At 39.1% G+C, this 22,586-nt stretch overlaps 1 protein-coding gene across 2 annotated transcripts in view; it reads right to left on the bottom strand.

Moving 5' to 3' along the window:
- The window catches only part of STRN (striatin), a 574,950-nt gene that overhangs the window by 405,264 nt on the left and 147,100 nt on the right, over positions 1-22,586 (bottom strand). The window lies entirely within an intron of this gene.

Genomic DNA, 22,586 nt, shown 5'->3' on the forward strand with positions numbered 1-22,586 from the left:
CGTTAATTTACTATTTTCAAACAGAATTTGTGCTCTTGCTATCCATAATTGGAAAGCATCATACCAAGCAGTAAACCATCATCAACCTATTCCACATGGAGGGCTATTTTTTTTTTTTTTCCCAATGCAGGTCTTCTCTGCCGGATAACTAGATTTATGATACAACTATGTGTCACAGTTAACTTAAAATAAATCTTATTTAAAAAAAATTTTTTTGAAAGAATGAAATTTATATTTATTTATAACAAAATGTATGCTTACATGATAAATTTATTTCTTCAAGATGTGGTGAGTCCCCGGGTTCATCTTAATTATTGTTGGGAATACCACTCCTTGCCAGCAGGAGGCAAAGAGCACCACAGTAAAAACTGTTAAAGGGACATAATACTCCTATGCTAAATCACTTAAAAATGATGCAGCATAACTGTAAAAAGCTGACAGGAAAATATCACCTGAGCATCTCTATGTAAAAAAGGAAGATCATTTACCTCACAATTTCCTCAGCTCAGCAGAGTACGTTCTGTGTAAAAAGTTATACCCAGCTGCAGCCCAGCTGCAGGTAAAAAAAAAATAAAAAAAATGAAGAAATGAACAGCAGCCAATCAGCATCAGCAGTGCTGAGGTCATGAACTATTTTACTGTGATCTCATGAGATTTCACTTAAAGTGTCAGTAAACCTAAAAAATAAAGTTATAAAATTCTGCACATAGTGCAGAATTATATAACATTATTTTAGTGCAATTGTTATAAAAGCTTTTTTTCCCTTTGAATTTTTTAAAAATATGCCGCTTTTACAGACCCGCTCTCTGCTGAGCGGGACTGTTTTTTTTACTCAGCGCATTGGGCCAGCTGTATAGTCAGCTGGCCCGATAGTCATGTGCAGAATTATATAACATTATTTTTTAGGTTTACTGTCCCTTTAACTCTCATGAGATTTCATTGTAAACTTCCTTACACTGAATAGGTTAATATGATGAGAGTGCACGAGGCTCAATCCTTCAGCTGTCCCGGGACAGACATACTGATTTGCTGCTTAGAAGTTTTTTACAATGGGATGTGGCTACTGAGAAACTTTTGAGGTAAAATATCTTTCTTTTTTACATAGAGATGTTCAGGTGATATTTTCTAGTCGGCTTTTTACAGCTAAACTGCATCACTTTCAAGTGTTTAAGCATTTGGGTATTATGGCCCTTTAAGTATCACTTCCCTACCCATAAACAGCAGTCATTCGACCGAAAGTAAATGGAGAAAGGAAAGCAACACAAGGTGCAGAGGTGATTGAGGTTTAGTTAAAAACCCATAAAAAAAAAAAAAAAAAAACTACAAAAAATGGGTGGGTCCGTGGACTCGCCACATCATGAAGAAATAAATTTAGTTTTCTTCTAAAGACTTGGTGAGTCCACGGGTTCATCTTAATTACTGTTGGGAATCAATACCCAAGCTAGAGGACACAGATGAATAGGGAGGGATAAAAACCAGCATGCCTAAACAGAAGGCAGCACCGCTTGAAGAACCTCTCTCCCAAAAGCTGCCTCAGCCAAGGCAAAAGTATAAAATCTGTAAAATTTAGAAAAAGGTATGTAAGGAGGACTAAGTTGCAGCCTTGCAAATCTGATCCATAGAAGCTTCATTTTTGAAAGCCCAAGAAGAAGCTACGGCTCTGGTGGAATGAACCCTAATTATCTCAGGAGGCTACTTCCCAGAAGACTCATATGCCATGCGAATCACACTTCGCAACCAAAAAGCAAGAGTAGAGGCAGAAGCCTTCTGACCTCTATTCTTTCTGGGAAAACAAACAAAAAGAGCAGAAGACTTTCCAAAGTCTTAAAGGGACACAGAACCCCAATTTTCAGATAGAAAGTTGCTTAAAATGTCATGCTCTAATTTACTCCTATTATGAAATTTTCTTCATTCTCTTGCTATCTTTATTTGAAAAAGAAGGCATCTAAGCTTTTTTTTTGTTTAGCACTCTTAACAGCACATTTTTATTGGTGGATGTATTTATCCAACAATCAGCAAGAACAACCCAGGTTGTTCACTAAAAATGGGCCGGCATCTAAACTTATATTCTTGCATTTCAAATAAAGATACCAAGAGAATGAAGAAAATTTAATAGGAGTAAGTTAGAAAGTTGCTTAAATTTCATACTATATGAATCACGAAAGATGATGTCCCTTTAAGTCGCCTCCAAATAAAAAAAACTTAAGAGCACGGACCACATCCAAATGATATAACAAACGTTCTTTATCCGAAGAAGGCTTTGGACACAGAGAAGGAACAACAATTTCCTGATTAATATTCTTAGTAGACAGCTTTGGGAAAGAATCCCAATTTAGTGCGTAGAACAGCCTTATCTGCATGAAAAATAAGATAAGGAGAATCAAACTGCAAGGCGGGAAAGTTCAGATACCCTCCGAGCAGAAGAAATAGCCAACAGAAACAAAACCTTCCAAGATAAAAGCTTTATATCAAGAGAATGCATCGGCTCAAATGGACGCCACTACAAACCCTTAAGAACAAGATTAAGGCTCCAAGGAGGAGCAACCGCCTTAAACACAGGCCTAATTCTGACCAAGGCCTTGAACATCTGGCACATCCGGCAAACGCTTGTGCAAGAGAACCGATAAGGCTAAAATGTGACCCCTCGACCTGGACCCGTACTTTGGAAGCTTGGCATTTTGACGAGACGCCATGAGGTCCAACTCATGGAAAGTCTGCCTGCTCAGGAATGCCGCTTCCCAGTTATCTACTCCCAAGATGTGGATGGCCGACAAACAGTGGTCCTCTGCCCACTGAATGATCCAAGACACCTCCCTCATAGCTAGAGAACTTTGAGTTCCCCCCTGGTGGTTGATGTACACCACCGAGGTTATGTTTTCCGATAGGAATCTGATGAACTGGCTCAAGGCCAACTGAGGCCAGGCTAACAGCGCATTGTAAAATCGCCCTCAACTCTAAGATGTTGATCGGAAGTTCAGACTCTTCGAGTCCAAAGACCCTGAGCATTTAAAGAATTTCAGACTGCACCCCAGCCCATTAGGCTGGTGTCCGTAGTCACTATCACCCAAGAAGGTCTCCGAAAGCAGGTGCCCTGGGTCAGGTGATCCCAAGACAGCCACCACCGAAGAGTCCTTCGTCTTCTGATCTAGCGATAGCTTTGGGGATAAATCCATATAATCTCTGTTCAACTGGCTGAGCATGCTTAACTGTAGAGCTCTGAGATGAAATCAAGCAAATGGAACAATGTCCATGGCAGCCACCATTAGACCAATTACCTCCATACAACTGAAGGGCGAGGCGTCTCCTGTAGGACTCGACAAGATGATAGAAGCTTGTCTGTTCTGGTCTACGTCGGGAATATCTTCATCAGGACCGAGTCTATGATTGTCCCTAGAAATACTACTCTTATCGCTGGAACCCGAGAACTCTTTTCCAGATTCACCTTCCACCCGTGAGACCGGAGGAAAGACAGTAACATCTCTGTGTGAGATGCTGCCTCTGGAAAGGAAGGAGCCTGAAATAGAATATCGTTTAGATAAGGGGCCACTGCTATCCCCCTGGATCAGACCACCTCTAGGAGAGCTCCTAGGACCTTCAAGAATACCCTGGGGGCCGTGGCAAGGCCACAAACTGAAATGGATGACCTAGAAATGCAAACTTGTGATGATCCCTGTGAATAGGAACATGCAAGTATGCATCCTTTAGATCTATGGTCGTCATATACTGAACCTCTTGGATCAAAGGAAGAATTGTATGAATGGTCTCCATCTTGAAGGACGGAACCTTGAGGAATTTGTTGAGGCATGTTAAATCCAGTATCGGGCGGAAGGTTCCCCCTTTCTTGGGAACCGGTACAATCACTCCCAGGACTGAAAGATCTTCGACACACTTTAAGAACGCCTCTCTCTTTATCTGGCTTGCAGATAATCTGGAAAAGTGAAACCTGCCCCTGGGAGGACAACCCTTGAATTCTAAACTGTAGCCCTGAGAGACAATTTCCACCACCCACGGATATGGCACGTCTCTTAACCAGACTTGAGCAAACTGAGAAAGTCTGCCCCTACTTGATCCAAGCCTGGATCGGGGGCAACCCCTTCAGGCCGACTTGAGAGTCGGTCGCCTGTTTCTTGGTCTGCATTCCCTTACTCCAGGACTAGTTAGGTTACCAGGATGGCTTGTTACTATCCTGTTCAGACGAGGATGACTCCTCTAAAGTTACGAAAGGAACAAAATTACTCTGACTTCCCTTCGGAAGGCTTGCTCCTATTATCCTGGGGCAGAAAAACATAATTTATGTAAGAACTTACCTGATAAATTCATTTCTTTCATATTAGCAAGAGTCCATGAGCTAGTGACGTATGGGATATACATTCCTACCAGGAGGGGCAAAGTTTCCCAACCCTCAAAATGCCTACAAATACACCCCTCACCACACCCACAAATCAGTTTAACGAATAGCCAAGAAGTGGGGTGATAAGAAAAAAGTGCGAAAAGCATAAAAAATAAGGAATTGGAATAATTGTGCTTTATACAAAAAAATCATAACCACCACAAAAAAGGGTGGGCCTCATGGACTCTTGCTAATATGAAAGAAATTAATTTATCAGGTAAGTTTCTTACATAAATTATGTTTCTTTCAAGTAATTAGCAAGAGTCCATGAGCTAGTGACATATGGGATAATAAATACCCAAGATGTGGAGCTTCCACGCAAGAGTCACTAGAGAGGGCGGGATAAAATAAAGACAGCCAATTCCGCTGAAAAAATAATCCACACCCCAAAATAAAGTTTAAATCTTATAATGAAAAAAACTGAAATTATAAGCAGAAGAATCAAACTGAAACCGCTGCCTGAAGTACTTTTCTACCAAAAACTGCTTCAGAAGAAGAAAACACATCAAAATGGTAGAATTTAGTAAAAGTATGCAAAGAAGACCAAGGCTGCTTTGCAAATCTGATCAACCGAAGCTTCATTCCTAAACGCCCAGGAAGTAGAAACTGACCTAGTAGAATGAGCTGTAATCCTTAGAGGCGGAATTTTACCCGACTCGACATAAGCATGATGAATCAAAGATTTTAACCAAGATGCCAAAGAAATGGCAGAGGCCTTCTTACCTTTCCTAGAACCGGAAAAGATAACAAATAGACTAGAAGTCTTTCGGAAATCCTTAGTAGCTTCAACATACAACTACATCCAAAGAATGCAACAATCTTTCCTTAGAATTCTTAGGATTAGGACATAATGAAGGAACCACAATTTCTCTACTAATGTTGTTAGAGTTCACAACTTTAGGTAAAAATTTAAATGAAGTTCGCAACACCGCCTTATCCTGATGAAAAATCAGAAAAGGAGATTCACAAGAAAGAGCAGATAACTCTGAAACTCTTCTAGCAGAAGAGATGGCCAAAAGGAACAGGACTTTCCAAGAAAGTAATTTAATGTCCAGAGAATGCATAGGTTCAAACGGAGGAGCTTGCAAAGCCCCCAGAACCAAATTCAAACTCCAAGGAGGAGAGATTGACTTAATGACAGGTTTGATACGAACCAAAGCCTGAACAAAACAATGAATATCAGAAAGATTAGCAATCTTTCTGTGAAACAACACAGAAAGAGCAGAAATTTGTCCTTTCAAAGAACTTGCAGAGAAACCTTTATCCAGACCATCCTGAAGAAATTGTAAAATTCTAGGAATTCTAAAAGAATGCCAGGAAAAATGATGAGAGGAGCACCAAGAGATGTAAGTCTTCCAAACTAATTTAAGACGTCTCTTGTCCGTTAACGACAGAGTCATGGACACTGAATCTATCTGGAAACCTAAAAAGGTTACCCTTGTCTGAGGAATCAACAAACTCTTGGTAAAATTGATCCTCCAACCATGTTCTTGAAGAAACGATACAAGTTGATTCGTATGAGATTCTGCTAAATGTGAAGACTGAGCAAGTACCAAGATATCGTCCAAATAAGGAAATACCACAATACCCTGTTCTCTGATTACAGATAGTAGGGCACCGAGAACCTTTGTAAAAATCCTTGGAGCTGTTGCTAGACCAAACGGCAGAGCCACAAACTGGTAATGCTTGTCTAGAAAAGAGAATCTCAGAAACTGAAAGTGATCTGGATGAATCGGAATATGCAGATATGCATCTTGTAAATCTATTGTGGACATATAATGCCCTTGCTGAACAAAAGGCAGAATAGTCCTTATAGTCACCATTTTGAATGTTGGTATTCTTATATAACGATTCAATATTTTTAAATCCAGTACTGGTCTGAAGGAATTCTCCTTCTTTGGTACAATGAATAGATTTGAGTAAAACCCCAGACCCTGTTCCAGAACTGGAACTGGCACAATTACTCCAGCCAACTCTAGATCTGAAACACATTTCAGAAATGCTTGAGCCTTCACTGGATTTATTGGAACGCGAGAAAGAAAAAATCTTCTTGCAGGAGGCCTTATCTTGAAACCTATTCTGTACCCTTGAGAAACTAATGTTCTGAATCCAAAGACTGTGAATCGAATTGATCCAAATTTCTTTGAAAAAATCGTAATCTGCCCCCTACCAGCTGGGCTGGAATGAGGGCCGCACCTTCATGTGGACTTGGGAGCTGGCTTTGGCTTTCTAAAAGGCTTGGATTTATTCCAGATTGGAGATGGTTTCCAAACTGATACCGTTCCTGTAGGGGAAGGATCAGGCTTTTGTTCCTTATTGTGACGAAAGGAACGAAAACGATTAGCAGCCCTATATTTACCTTTGGATTTTTTATCCTGTGGTAAAAAGTTCCTTTCCCCCCAGTAACAGTTGAAATAATAGAATCCAACTGTGAACCAAACAATATATTACCTTGGAAAGAAAGGGAAAGCAAAGTTGACTTGGAAGACATATCAGCATTCCAAGTTTTAAGCCATAAGCTCTTCTAGCTAAAATAGCTAAAGACATATACCTGGACATCAACCCTAATTATGTCAAAGATGGCATCACAAATAAAGTTATTAGCATGTTGAAGAAGATTAACAATGCTATGAGTATTATGATCTGTTACTTGTTGTGCTAAAGCCTCCAACCAGAAAGTTGAAGCTGCAGCAACATCGCCAAAGATATAGCAGGCCCTAAGAAGATTACCTGAACATAAATAAGCTTTTCTTAGAAAGGATTCAATTTTCCTATCTAAAGGATCCTTAAAGGAAGTTACTATCTGCTGTAGGTATAGTAGTACGTTTAGCAAGAGTAGAGATAGCCCCATCAACCTTAGGGATTTTGTCCCAAAACTCTAATCTGTCAGGATGGCACAGGATATAATTTCTTAAAACCGTTTAGAAGGAGTAAATGAATTACCCAGATTATTCCATTCCTGGAAATTACTTCAGGAATAGCATCAGGGACGGGAAAAACCTCCGGAATAAACTGCAGGAGGTTTTAAAAAAACGAGTTTAAACGTTTAGATTTAGTATCAAGAGGACAGATTCCTCTATTTCGAATGCAATTCAAGACCCTCTTTAAGTAAAGAACGAATAAATTCCATTTTAAATAAATATGAAGATTTATCAGTGTCAATCTCTGAAACAGAATCTTCTGAACCAGACAAATCATCATCAGAAACAGAATCAGAATGATGATGTTTCATTTAAAAATTCATCTGGAGGGGGCGGAGCCAACTGCCGTTGAGACCAGACGTGCTATCATGCAGCTCCTGATTATGAGGGGCACTTTTCTGAAATATTATATGGTGTACCATCCCTGAAACTTATTTTTTTTCTGTTCTGTAGTCCTCAGAGTATTACCTAATGCTATTCTTAATATAGAAACCCATCATTCCTAAGGACACTGCCGACACCAAGCGCCCCTTCAATGAAGTGAGGCCAGCGTCGGTATAAACTACAGCCTGAATCTCCGTATTTTTATCGCTTCTGCAAAAGCAACCTGGTCGGGCGAGAGAACACTTAGCACTACTCCTAAACTATGGAGGTATCCTACTCTGAAATGAGGCTTGTATCGTGGAACTAGGGCATCGCATGTCGTACCACTTTCAGGACCTGAGAGAGCCCATTAGATGTGGTGCTGATTACCCAATGGAATCTGCAGTAAACATGGAGGAGCAACCGGAGCTTCAATTTATGGCTCCAACTTATCCCCTACTGAATGCTGCATCAGCGGTGTCATGCCAGACTCCGATACCCACTTTACCCTGTCATTCCGCATGTAACGGAGGGAGCTTGCCTGTTCAGTGGAAGAGGCAATATTGCGACTGCCTGATAAAAGAACCCTTGCACTTGACTGCAGCATTTCTGACGCCATCTCTTACACATGGGGGAACTTGGACTGCGCCTTGATAACTTTCAGAACCCTTATATGCTCAGATCTTACGTTAGCCCTTCTTGGCATCCCAAGGCTGCGACCGCAATCTCCTCAGTAGTACACCTCATGAGATGAAGCTTCAAGTGCACAGATGGACAAACTGTTATGATCTCCCCCTGGGGATCATCTCTCCTGGAATACACAGAATCCATTGTGGCTGGCAAAGTTTTATCTCTTACAAGCTGGACACTCGAGCTATTTGTGCAGTCAGGCATTTGCAGCTCTTTTGGATCTATGTGGCGTAGGGTGAAGTGAGGATACAGCACTTCTACTGCTTATCTCCCCTACGGCAGTTGAAAAATCTTACATTACACTCTACAGAGCCGTTAGTTATTTCCTAGCCTTACAGACCAACTTTAATGAAGATGTAATCTACATGTCAGATGTGATGTTGGTTATGTATACCATTATGATTACTTAAAATCTGACCTGAGAGCAGTTTAGAGTCATACTGCTTCCTCCCTGCGCCGCTTATCTCACAGACAGCACGCTTACACAGAACATGTCTCAGCCAAGAGAAGAATTCATGCAGGCATAGATGGACCTACAATCCCGGTTTTCATAGCACACACAACGGCTGGTACAGTTTTGCTTTTTATGAACTGGACCACTGGGACTGTCAGAACAGGCAAGCATTCACTGCTCTTTTATTTACAAGGTCTTGCTGCGAATGGATCTATGTTCCCCTCTTTTGCAGCTCCTACCATTGGTGTGGGCTGATTTGACTTATACGTTGGACTTGACTCCCTAGCGTGGTATAATTCTGTGATGAGGAGATTGCCATGATAATGAGTCTACTACTGCAAAAAGCATCAGGGCTTTATTGCTACCTTATTTCTTTAATTGTTTTTCCCCTTTTTATTCTCTGTGTGTTACACACTCTTAAAGTTTACAATAGTCACTAGATAGAATGTAACTAGCAGCGTCACATACTATTCTCCTTTACATAATGGGCCTTAAATGTTATACTAGAACGTTTTTTTTTCTTTTTTATTATTACAGTTATAAAATAAGGGATCACATTTTTCTTTTTTCATACTGTAACAGTTTATGTGGCTGCCAGGATCTCTATTTTAAAAATCTAAGAGTGATGTGATGTTGTTGTATTGTATTTTGAACCAGGCCTTTTGTGAGTTAGAGTGTGAGACTATACATTATCTACTAATTTACTTAACTTTGTGATAAAATGCAGTAGTTACATCTAGGCGGAGTTCCTGCTAGCTTAATTAATATACTTCTTATGGCCCAGAACTGTACACTACATATTTGACTGTACTGCTTTTGTTAGCTGTCCTATGTGGCTTAAATGTTTATATATTTGCATCCTAGTGCAAGCTGAGATATTTAGAAGTATAAGTCTTCTTACTATTATGGTTCATGTTATAATAGGTTATATTTGCTTGGTTTATAAGGGTCTCACTGGTTATATTATGCTAGATCTATGATCTGAGAGTGACAGGATGTTCCTTAGCTTCTACATTTAAATATGTTATTGTAAGTTATGCTGTACTTATAGGAGCTCCTTCCAATAGAAGACTTAATTTAATTTTTCACTATCCTTCTCAGATCTCCCTAGTAAAGCAGGATCCTAATACACAACTCCTCTAACTAAAGAGCTTGCTGGTGTTTGATTAATGTACTAGCGCTTTGTTTTAACTAGGTTTATTGATTATGCACCTGAATCTCTCTATACCCCTTAGAATTGCAAAAGGGATAAATTGAACATACTTCAATCAATCTCCCTTACATTCACATGCCCTAGTTTTCATATTTTAGAGATGTTATCCAGGAGTATACTCAAAAGCCTCAGATTCTATTCCATTCCATTTCACATCGCCCTGTAGTTTATATCTTAAGACAAATTATCTTGCTCCGCCCCCCCCCTCCCCTTCCCCTTCCTCCCCCTCTCCCCCCCCATTATGAGGCGGCTCTTGCCCGCTGCATCCCTCACCCCCCTATATACGCAGGCCTACGGGAGGCCTGATAAATGCCAGCTCCCTTTCTCTCACTATTTTCAGTGTATAGAATACCCCTTATTTGAGAGTAGGGACCACTAGTTACCTGTATTATAAAACTGAGACTTCATTTCCTATATGCCCCCAGTCACACATGTTTTGATTTCACTGTGCGCATTCTGTATTTAAGGTCATAAAGTCGGTGCTATAACTTATGTCAAATGTTATCTCTCTGATTTCAACCTAGATATCTCCATATCATTGACTCCTATTATATAATATTGAAACTCTATTGTCCTAGATAATATCTTCAACAAATCCTATATTAGCACACCAATGTCTTAATCCTTATGTACCTTTTCATATGTGATCTGTATCAGCTATTTTTCTTTTGTATTTGTCTTGTGCTGGGACACACTCCCTTTTTTTGTTATTTCTATCTATTGTCTCAATAAAAAATTATTTCAAAACAAAAAAATTCATCTGGAAAATGGAGAGAGTTTTAAAAGACCTTTTACGTTTACTGGAAGAGAAGAATAACAGACATAGCCTTCCTAATAGATTTAGAAACAAAATCTCTTATATTACACGGAACACCCTGAGTATTAGATGTTGATGGAACAGCAACAGGTAATGGAACATTACTAAAGGAAATATCTGCATTAGCAAGTTTATCCATGACATTCATCACAAACAACAGCCGGAGGGACAGTTACCACAAGTTTACAGCAAATACACTTAACTTTGGTAGATCCAGCAATCAGGCCAGCGATTTTCCAGAAGTAGCTTCTGATTCAGGGTCAATCTGAGACATCTTGCAATATGTAATAGAAAAAACAACATATAAAGTAAAATTGATCAAATTCCTTAAATGACAGTTTCAGGAATGGGAAAAAATGCCAATGAACAAGCTTCTAGCAAACCAGAAGCAAAAAACAACTAGACTTAAATAATGTGGAGACAATAATGACGCCCATATTTTTTAGCGCCAAACAAAGACGCCCACATTATTTGGCGCCTAAATGCTTTTGGCGCCAAGAATGACACCACATCCGGTGACGCCGACATTTTTGGCGCGAAAACGTCAAAAAACATGACAACTTCCGGCGACAAGTATGACGCCGGAAATGACAAAGAAAATTTTTGCGCCAAAAAAGTCCCGCGCCAAGATGACGCAATAAAATGAAATATTTTCAGCCCCCGCAAGCCTAACAGCCCACAGGAAAAAAAGTCAATTTTTAAGGTAAGAAAAAATGTTTAATTCATATGCATCATCCCAATAATGAAACTGACTGTCTGAAATAAGGAATATTGAACATCCTGAATCAAGGCAAATAAATGTTTAAACAGATATATTTAGAACTTTATATAAAAGTGCCCAACCATAGCTTAGAGTGTCACAAAAAATAAGGCTTACTTACCCCAGGACACTGATCTACATGTAGTAGAAAGCCAAACCAGTACTGAAACGAGAATCAGTAGAGGTAATGGTATATAAGAGTATATCGTCGATCTGAAAAGGGAGGTAAGAGATGAATCTCTACGACCGATAACAGAGAACCTATGAAATAGATCCCGTAGAAGGAGACCATTGAATTCAAATAGGCAATACTCTCTTCACATCCCTCTGACATTCACTGCAACACTGAGAGGAAAACCGGGCTCCAGCCTGCTGCGAAGCGCATATCAACGTAGAATCTAGCACAAAAACTTACTTCACCACCTCCATGGGAGGCAAAGTTTGTAAAACTGATTTGTGGGTGTGGTGAGGGGTGTATTTGTAGGCATTTTGAGGTTTGGGAAACTTTGCCCCTCCTGGTAGGAATGTATATCCCATATGTCACTAGCTCATGGACTCTTGCTAATTACATGAAAGAAAGACCATTTTCCGCCTGTAATATCAGAAATGATTTCCGCCAAACCTGGTCCAAATAAGGTCTTCCCCTTGTAAGGAAGAGCCATCAGTTTAACCTTAGACGACACATCAGATGACCAAGGCTTCAACCATAAAGCTTGTGTAGCTAAAACGTGAAGATTTAGCTTCCAGTATAAAGGACCTGAAGGACCGCGTCAGCAATATATGAATTTGCGAACCCGAGAGCTCTGATCCTGTCCTGGATCTCATCTAGAGTGGTTTCCTCCTGTAGAGACTCCGACAATGCTTTAAACCAATATGAGGCTGCACTAGTCACCGTGGCAATACATACCACTGGTTGCCATTGGAGACCAAGATGTACATAAATCTTATTTAGATAAGCCTCCATCTTTTTATCCATAGGATCTTTGAAGGAGCAACTATCCTCAATAGGTATAGTAGTCCTCTTGGCCAGGGTAGAAATGGTACCCTCTACCTTGGTCACCGAAGACCAAGATTCCCAAAGAAATGACTCTACCGGAAACATTTTCCTAAACACCGGAGACTGTGTAAAAAACACTCCTGGACTATGATTTCCTTAGCCCTATCTGGTACCAGGAAAACCTCTGAAGAGGAACGAACATCAAAAAAACTATTAAGTTTACTGCACTTCTTAGGCGTTACCACTGAGTCTCTGAGTCATTCAAGGTGGCTAAAACATCCTTTAATAGTAAGCAAAGGTGTTCCAGTTAAAATCTGAAGGAAGATCCTTCCCTATCAGAGAAGGGCACTACACTGTCCAAATATGAAATTTCACCCTCCGAGTGAGAGTCGTCCTCATCCTCTGATCTTAAAACAACCTGAGGTTCAGTGTTAGAAACAGATACCCTATTCTCTGAATTCTTAGGCTTGCTCTTCGAAGAAAATATGGGAAACTCGGCCAAAGCTGCAGATACCCTTGAGGATACCTGTGCAGCAATCTCTGCCTTTAAAAATGCTCCACTGGGCGTTATAGAGGAAGCGCAGGACACAGTGTTAGATGCCATAGAGGCTTGGGACAAAATAGGGGAAGGCCTTGGTATCACCTGGAAAGCATCTTCCGGAGAGACATTAGGCTCCACATTAAAAAAAAATATATATATATATATATCTTTACCTTGCAACGTTTAACACAGGAAGAACAGAACTGCATGGGTGCTGCAATTTGTGCGTCTAAACACAGCAAACAAGGATTGAACTGAGTTGACTCCTGATCCATGTGACATATCTGGTTAATATCTCTCTAGACAACTGTAAACTGTTATCGCTATTCAACTAACAAGTAATTGTAAATAGACTTACAAGTAAGAATAGGTAACTTAAATCTGTGAGGAAAATTCCACTAATGCCCTAGCAAAGTCAGAGCTAGATTGTATTTAGTTAGAAAAAATGTTTTTCTCCATTCATACACTAAAGTTTATTAAAGTCAATATTTTAACCACACATACATTTAGCAAGAGCTAAAAATTAAAAACACTGCACCCAAGTTGAGCTATGGTTTTTTAAATTAGTCTGAAATCAGCATCAAAGGTATCTAGCAGCAAAATTATAAATATAGGCTAAGCCTTTACAATCCGAGGGCTAGATTAAGTTTAAATTTTACTAAGTTTTAAAGCTGCATTATACCAGACCAACAAGGGTGAGCAAGTTAAAAAGAAGGGAAAGACAGAGCTTATGGGTCCTCTGGGATAAGCTCTGTCTTTCCCTTCTTTTTAACTTGCTCACCCTTGTTGGTCTGGTATAATGCAGCTTTAAAACTTGGTAAAATTTAAACTTAATCTAGCCCTCGGATTGTAAGGGCTTAGCCTATATTTATAATTTTGCTGCTAGATACCTTTGATGCTGATTTCAGACTAATTTAAAAAACCATAGCTCAACTTGGGTGCAGTGTTTTTAATTTTTAGCTCTTGCTAAATGTATGTGTGGTTAAAATATTGACTTTAATAAACTTTAGTGTATGAATGGAGAAAAACATTTTTTCTAACTAAATACAATCTAGCTCTGACTTTGCTAGGGCATTAGTGGAATTTTCCTCACAGATTTAAGTTACCTATTCTTACTTGTAAGTCTATTTACAATTACTTGTTAGTTGTACCTTGCTCATAACTTTAAATCTGTGGCAGGAGGTATCAGTGGTTAGGAGATTATAAAACTCAAATTGGGCAATTCGCCCTTAACCACTAAATCTCTTGTGTATAATATACTCTGCCCTACCCCCACCTTCTCTCACTTTAAATTGTTATCGCTATTCAACAGAACCCTTAGTGCTAAGGCTCACCCTAGATTGATAAGGCAAAAAGGTGGAACACTAACCCCGAATTTGTTGCCAAAATTCTAACAAAATTAGCAAGTCTTTCTTTTTTTAAAATACTCCACTAACTCAACCTCCCTCCACACCTCAGTATACTGAGGTGCCCTAACCACCACATGAAACGGAACTCTATGCGCTCCCTCACCACGCAGCCATGCATACAAAACAGCCTCCTCAGCGTACAGAGCCTAGACAAGCAGGCACGATGATGTAACAGATGTCAGCAAGGCGTAAAAAAAACTCCTGCCGCACAGGTAAGGAGGTGGGCGTGGTTAATTCAAAACCGCCCGTCTTCTAATAGTAACAACCAGCTTAACTACCGCAAGCTTACAATTAAGAGCCAGTGCAGCACCCAACACACAAAACGAGCCCATAGTAAAAAAAAAACAGTGTGTCCCACACAGTCTCTCCCCAACACTGTGCCTGCTACATGTCATAGCGAACTCCATCCCATGGGTGAGCTAATACTGTCCCTTACATATATTTAAGCAGGGAATCTTAACTGCCCCTCTCCCACCAGGAAGAACCGCACTTACCTGCACCGCTGTCTGACATGAGGACAGCTACTAAGTATGAGAGGATACCTCTTCCTCAGAGACTAGGAAAAACATAATTTATGCTTACCTGATAAATTTATTTCTCTTGTAGTGTATCCAGTCCACGGATCATCCATTACTTGTGGGATATTCTCCTTCCCAACAGGAAGTTGCAAGAGGATCACCCACAGCAGATCTGCTATATAGCTCCTCCCCTCATTGCCATATCCAGTCATTTGACCGAAACAAGACGAGAAAGGAGAAACCATAGGGTGCAGTGGTGACTGTAGTTTAATTAAAATTTAGACCTGCCTTAAAAGGACAGGGCGGGCCGTGGACTGGATACACTACAAGAGAAATAAATTTATCAAGTAAGTATAAATTATGTTTTCTCTTGTTAAGTGTATCCAGTCCACGGATCATCCATTACTTGTGGGATACCAATACCAAAGCTAAAGTACACGGATGATGGGAGGGACAAGGCAGGAACTTAAACGGAAGGAACCACTGCCTGTAGAACCTTTCTCCCAAAAACAGCCTCCGAAGAAGCAAAAGTGTAAAATTTGTAAAATTTTGAAAAGGTGTGAAGCGAAGACCAAGTCGCAGCCTTGCAAATCTGTTCAACAGAGGCCTCATTTTTAAAGGCCCAGGTGGAAGCCACAGCTCTAGTAGAATGAGCTGTAATCCTTTCAGGGGGCTGCTGTCCAGCAGTCTCATAGGCTAAGCGTATTATGCTCCGAAGCCAAAAGGAGAGAGAGGTTGTCGAAGCTTTTTGACCTCAACTCTGTCAAGAGTAAACGACAAACAGGGCAGATGTTTGACGAAAATCTTTAGTAGCCTGTAAGTAAAACTTCAAGGCACGGACTACGTCCAGATTATGCAAAAGACGTTCCCTCTTTGAAGAAGGATTAGGACACAATGATGGAACAACAATCTCTTGATTGATATTCCTGTTAGAAACCACCTTAGGTAAAAAACATAATTTATGTAAGAACTTACCTGATAAATTCATTTCTTTCATATTAGCAAGAGTCCATGAGCTAGTGACGTATGGGATATACATTCCTACCAGGAGGGGCAAAGTTTCCCAAACCTCAAAATGCCTATAAATACACCCCTCACCACACCCACAAATTAGTTTAACGCATAGCCAAGAAGTGGGGTGATAAGAAAAAAGTGCGAAAGCATAAAAAATAAGGAATTGGAATAATTGTGCTTTATACAAAAAAATCATAACCACCACAAAAAAGGGTGGGCCTCATGGACTCTTGTTAATATGAAAGAAATGAATTTATCAGGTAAGTTCTTACATAAATTATGTTTTCTTTCATGTAATTAGCAAGAGTCCATGAGCTAGTGACGTATGGGATAATGACTACCCAAGATGTGGATCTTTCCACGCAAGAGTCACTAGAGAGGGAGGGATAAAATAAAGACAGCCAATTCCGCTGAAAATAATCCACACCCAAAATAAAGTTTAAATCTTATAAAGAAATAAACTAAAAATATAGGCAGAAGAATCAAACTGAAACAGCTGCCTGAAGTATTTTTCTACCAAAAACTGCTTCAGAAGAAGAAAACACATCAAAATGGTAGAATTTAGTAAAAGTATGCAAAGAAGACCAAGTTACTGCTTTGCAAATCTGATCAACCGAAGCTTCATTCCTAAATGCCCAGGAAGTAGAAACTGACCTAGTAGAATGAGCTGTAATCCTTTGAGGCGGAGTTTAACCCGACTCGACATAAGCATGATGAAATAAAGATTTCAACCAAGATGCCAAAGAAATGGCAGAGGCCTTCTGACCTTTCCTAGAACCAGAAAAGATAACAAAAAGACTAGAAGTCTTTCGGAAACTCTTAGTAGCTTCAACATAATTATTTTAAGGCCCTAACTACATCCAAAGAATGCAATGATCTCTCCTTAGAATTCTTAGGATTAGGACATAATGAAGGAACCACAATTTCTCTACTAATGTTGTTAAAATTCACAACCTTAGGAAAAAATTCAAAAGAAGTTCGCAACACCGCCTTATCCTGATGAAAAATCAGAAAAGGAGATTCACAAGAAAGAGCAGATATTTCAGAAACTCTTCTAGCAGAAGAGATGGTCAAAAGAAACAAAACTTTCCAAGAAAGTAATTAATGATCAATGAATGCATAGGTTCAAACGGAGGAGCTTGAAGAGCCCCCAGAACCAAATTCAAACTCCAAGGAGGAGAAATTGACTTAATGACAGGTTTTATACGAACCAAAGCTTGTACAAAACAAAGAATATCAGGAAGATTAGCAATCTTTCTGTGAAAAAGAACAGAAAGAGCAGAGATTTGTCCTTTCAAGGAACTTGCAGACAAACCTTTATCCAAACCATCCTGAAAAAACTGAAAAATTCTCGGAATTCTAAAAGAATGCCAGGAAAAATGATGAGAAAGACACCAAGAAATATAAGTCTTCCAGACTCTATAATATATCTCCCTAGATACAGATTTACGAGCCTGTAACATAGTATTAATCACAGAGTCACAGAAACCTCTTTGACTAAGAATCAAACGTTCAATCTCCATACCTTTAAATTTAAGGATTTGAGATCCTGATGGAAAAAAGGACCTTGCGACAGAAGGTCTGGTCTTAACGGAAGAGTCCACGGTTAGCAAGAGGCCATCCAGACAAAATCTGCATACCAAAACCTGTGAGGCCATGCTGGAGCCACCAGCAGAACAAACGAGCATTCCTTCAGAATCTTGGAGATTACTCTTGGAAGAAAAACTAGAGGCGGAAAGATATAGGCAGGATGATACTTCCAAAGAAGTGACAATGCATCCACTGCTTCCGCTTGAGGATCCCTGGATCTGGACAGATACCTGGGAAGTTTCTTGTTTAGATGAGAAGCCATCAGATCTATTTCTGGAAGTCCCCATATTGAACAATCTGAAGAAATACCTCTGGGTGAAGAGACCATTCGCCCGGATGTAACGTTTGGCGACTGAGATAATCCGCTTCCCAATTGTCTATACCTGGGATATGAACCGCAGAAACTAGACAGGAGCTGGATTCCGCCCATACCAGTATCCGAGATACTTCTTTCATAGCCAGAGGACTGTGAGTCCCTCCTTGATGATTGATGTATGCCACAGTTGTGACATTGTCTGTCTGAAAACAAATGAACGATTCTCTCTTTAGAAGAGGCCATGACTGAAGAGCTCTGAAAATTGCACGGAGTTCCAAAAATGTTGATTGGTAATCTCACCTCCTGAGATTCCCAAACCCCTTGTGCTGTCAGAAACCCCCATACAGCTCCCCAACCTGTCAGATTTGCATCTGTTGATCATAGTCTAGGTTGGAGGAACAAAAAGAAGCCCCCTGAACTATACGATGGTGATCTGTCCACCACGTCAGAGAGTATCGAACAATCGGTTTTAAAGATAATAATTGAGATATCTTTGTAAAATCCCTGCACCACTAGTTCAGCATACAGAGCTGAAGAGGTCGCATGTGAAAACGAGCAAAGGGAATCGCGTCCAATGCAGCAGTCAAAGACCTAGAATTTCCATGCATAAGACTAGCGAAGGGAATGATTGAGACTGAAGGTTTCGATAAGTTGAAACCAATTTCAGACGCCTCTTGTCCGTCAGAGACAGAATCAAGAACACTGAATCTATTAGGAAACCTAAAAAGGTTACCCTTATCTGAGGAATCAAACGAACTTTAAGGCAAATTGATCCTCCAATCATGTTAATAAGCAAAGGGAATTGAATCCAATGCTGTGGTCATAAGACCTAAAACTTCTATGCATATATAGCAACTGAAGGAAATAATAGAGACTAAAGGTACCGATAGACGGAACCCAATAACATTATCCCTTGTCTGATAGAGACAAGGACAGTGACACAAACTATCTGGAAACCTAAAAAAGGTGACCCTTGTGTGAGGAATCAAGAGCTTTAGAAAAGAAGATCCTCTAACTATGTCCTGAAGAGTAAGTGAATCATATGAGATTCCGCATCCTCAGAAAATAATCTGAATGAAAACAGAAAAATGAAAATATGCATTTATTGTATCTAATGAAAACAAATAATGCTATCAAAGACCATAAAAAGGCAAAATAATTTGAATAAAACTTCAAAACCCGGTTTCTCAAAAGAAACTGGAAGAAATAGCAAAGAAGTTTCCAGGTCTGAGCAGCGCTTGAACCCCATGGGTGCCCAGCCATGCTTCAACAGTACCCAAAAAACATAGGACAGAAACACAGTTAAAGAAAGTGTTAGCCTTGCTGGAATAAAATCAAAGAAATTTGGAAATAAATTTCAAAGAAGCCTTAACCTGCCCCTTTCCAGCCAAGCTGGAATACGGCACGTACATCGCAAATTTAGGGAGCTGATTTCGAACTCCAAATATAGACATGTTACTTGGGAAAGAACTCAGGAAGTCGTTCCTAATAAGAACAACCAAACTAGTATAAGCTTAAAGTTTTAGTCTTAGAACTCAACCTTGAAGCCCAGAGTAACAGATAAGAATTAAATCCAATTATAAAACAAATAATTGATTATCTTAGAACAAAGGAAATATGGATTTTTTTTTTTTTTTTTTTTAAAAAATCACAAAATTCTTCTAGCCAAAACAGCTAAAGACATAGATTAACCCTCATTTGCGAAAATATTCAATAAAATGAAGACACAAATGAAATTATTAGCATGATAGTTCAGTTTAAAGGACCAGCCAATACAGTGGACTTGCATAATCAATAAATGCAAAACAACAAGACAAATGCAACAGCACCTAGTCTAGAAAATGTTGTCCCTTTAACAATGCTAAAATAAATCATAATCTGATACTTGATCTTAAAGTAAACAGAGAAAATGAAGCAATATCGAAATAAATCACAGGGCCAAGCCTGAAACTAAATAATTTTCCATAAATAAGATACAGCTATCTAAAGGAAAATAAATACTATTTTGCTATAGAAACAATAGCATAATTAGTAGAATTAGAGATAGCCCCAATAAATTGGAGAACCCTCCAAATTAAGTTTAACTGCTGGCAAAGAATATAGTTTAAAAACCTTTTTGAAAAAGGAATAAAAGAAAGTTCTCAGCCTATTCCATTCCCTAGTATAGGGAATTGGAAAGAAAACCTCTAAAGAAATAAATAGGCAGAAATGATGTCAGCTAGTCTTAAAGAACTAGTTACCTTAATATCCAAAATAATCAACACCTTTTCAACAAAGAACAAATGTACTTTAATAATTGAAAAATAATAAGAAAGTAGATTTGTTTGTGTCAATATCTGATGAAGAAAATTTCTGAAAAAAACATCATCAGAGAAAAATAAATTAGTATGTTGTTGGTCATTTGAAACTTCAATAATTAAAAAAGAAGTGAAAAAGACCTAAAAATTGTATTAGAAGGCACGAAGTCAGACAAAGCCTTTAACATAGAATCAGAAAAATATTTCTTATAAGTCTTCTAAATATTTCTTGTAAGAAAAGAAAATATATAAAGTATAAATACTAATGGATTCCGCATGTAAAAGTATAACAAAATATCTTATTACAAACCATAGCTAAAGATAAACATGTATAACATTTAAAATAAATGAACTTAGCTTTGGTAGAACTGAAACTCAGTTAAGCGTTTTTCCAAAAGTGGCTTCTGATTCAGAGTCCAATAGAGACATCTTGCAATATGTAAAAGAAAAAACAACATATAAAGCAAAATTGATCAAATTCCTTAAATGACAGTTTCAGGAATGGGAAAAAAATGCCAATGAACAAGCTTCTAGAAACCAGAAGCAATAAATAATGAGACTTAAATATTGTGGAGACAACAAAGACGCTCGAATTTTTTAGCGCCAAAAAAGCCGCCCACATTATTTGGCGCCTAAATGCTTTTGGCGCCAAAAATGGCGCCACATCCGGTAACGCTGACATTTTTTGGCGCAAAAAACGTCAAAAAAATCAGCCCCCGCAAGCCTAACAGCCCACAAGAAAAAAAGTCACATTTTAAGGTAAGAAAAAAATTGATTATCCATATGCATAATCCCAAACATGAAACTGACTGTCTGAAAATAAGGAACGTTGAACATCCTGAATCAAGGCAAATAAATGTTTAAACACATATATTTAGAACTTTATATAAAAGTGCCCAACCATAGCTTAGAGTGTCACAGAAAATAAGACTTACTTACCCCAGGACACTCATCTACATGTAGTAGAAAGCCAAACCAGTACTGAAACGAGAATCAGTAGAGGTAATGGTATATATAAGAGTATATCGTCGATCTGAAAAGGGAGGTAAGAGATGAATCTCTACGACCGATAACAGAGAACCTATGAAATAGACCCCGTAGGAGATCATTGAATTAAAAAAGGCAATACTCTCTTCACATCCCTCTGACATTCACTGCACGCTGAGAGGAAAACCGGGCTCCAACCTGCTGCGGAGCGCATATCAACGTAGAACCTAGCACAAACTTACTTCACCACCTCCACAGGAGGCAAAGTTTGTAAAACTGATTTGTTGGTGTGGTGAGGGGTGCATTTATAGGCATTTTGAGGTTTGGGAAACTTTGCCCCTCCTGGTAGGAATGTATATCCCATACGTCACTAGCTCATGGACTCTTGCTAATTACATGAAAGAAACCCAGGTTTGATACGCAGAACTACCTTGTCTGGATGAAAAATCAGATAAGGAGAATCACAATGTAAGGCAGATAACTCAGAGACTCTTCGAGCCGAGGAAATAGCCATCAAAAACAGAACTTTCCAAGATAAAAGTTTAATATCAATGGAATGAAGGGGTTCAAATGGAACTCCCTGAAGAACTTTAAGAACCAAGTTTAAGCTCCACGGGGGAGCAACAGTTTTAAACACAGGCTTAATCCTAAAAAAAGCCTGACAAAATGCCTGGACGTCTGGAACTTCTGCCAGACGCTTGTGCAAAAGAATAGACAGAGCAGAGATCTGTCCTTTTAAAGAACTAGCTGATAAGCCTTTGTCCAAACCCAAATTTTCCCAAATTTTGAAATAACAGTGAAAAAATGCAGTTACACTAACGAAATTTTTACAGTGTATGTAATAAGTTAGCAGAGCATTGCACCCACTTGCAAATGGATGATTAACCCCTTAATACCAAAAACGGAATAACAAATGACAAAAACGTTTTTTAAACAGTCACAACAACTGCCACAGCTCTACTGTGGCTTTTTACCTCCCTCAATACGACTTTTGAAGCCTTTTAAGCCCTTCAGAGAAGTCCTGGATCATGCAGGAAGAAGCTGGATGTCTGTGTCTAATTTTTGCCCCTCCCACTCATATTACAACAGTGGGAAGCCTCAGGGAACTGTTTCTAGGCAAAATTCAAGCCAGCCATGTGGAAAAAACTAGGCCCCAATAAGTTTTATCACCAAACATATGTAAAAAACGATTAAACATGCCAGCAAACATTTTAAAATACACTTTTAGAAGAGTATGTATCAATATTAATAAGCCTGATACCAGTCGCTATCACTGCATTTAAGGCTTTACTTACATTACTTCGGTATC

The sequence above is a fragment of the Bombina bombina genome, chromosome 4 (assembly GCF_027579735.1).
Source record: "Bombina bombina isolate aBomBom1 chromosome 4, aBomBom1.pri, whole genome shotgun sequence".
NCBI lineage: Eukaryota > Metazoa > Chordata > Amphibia > Anura > Bombinatoridae > Bombina > Bombina bombina.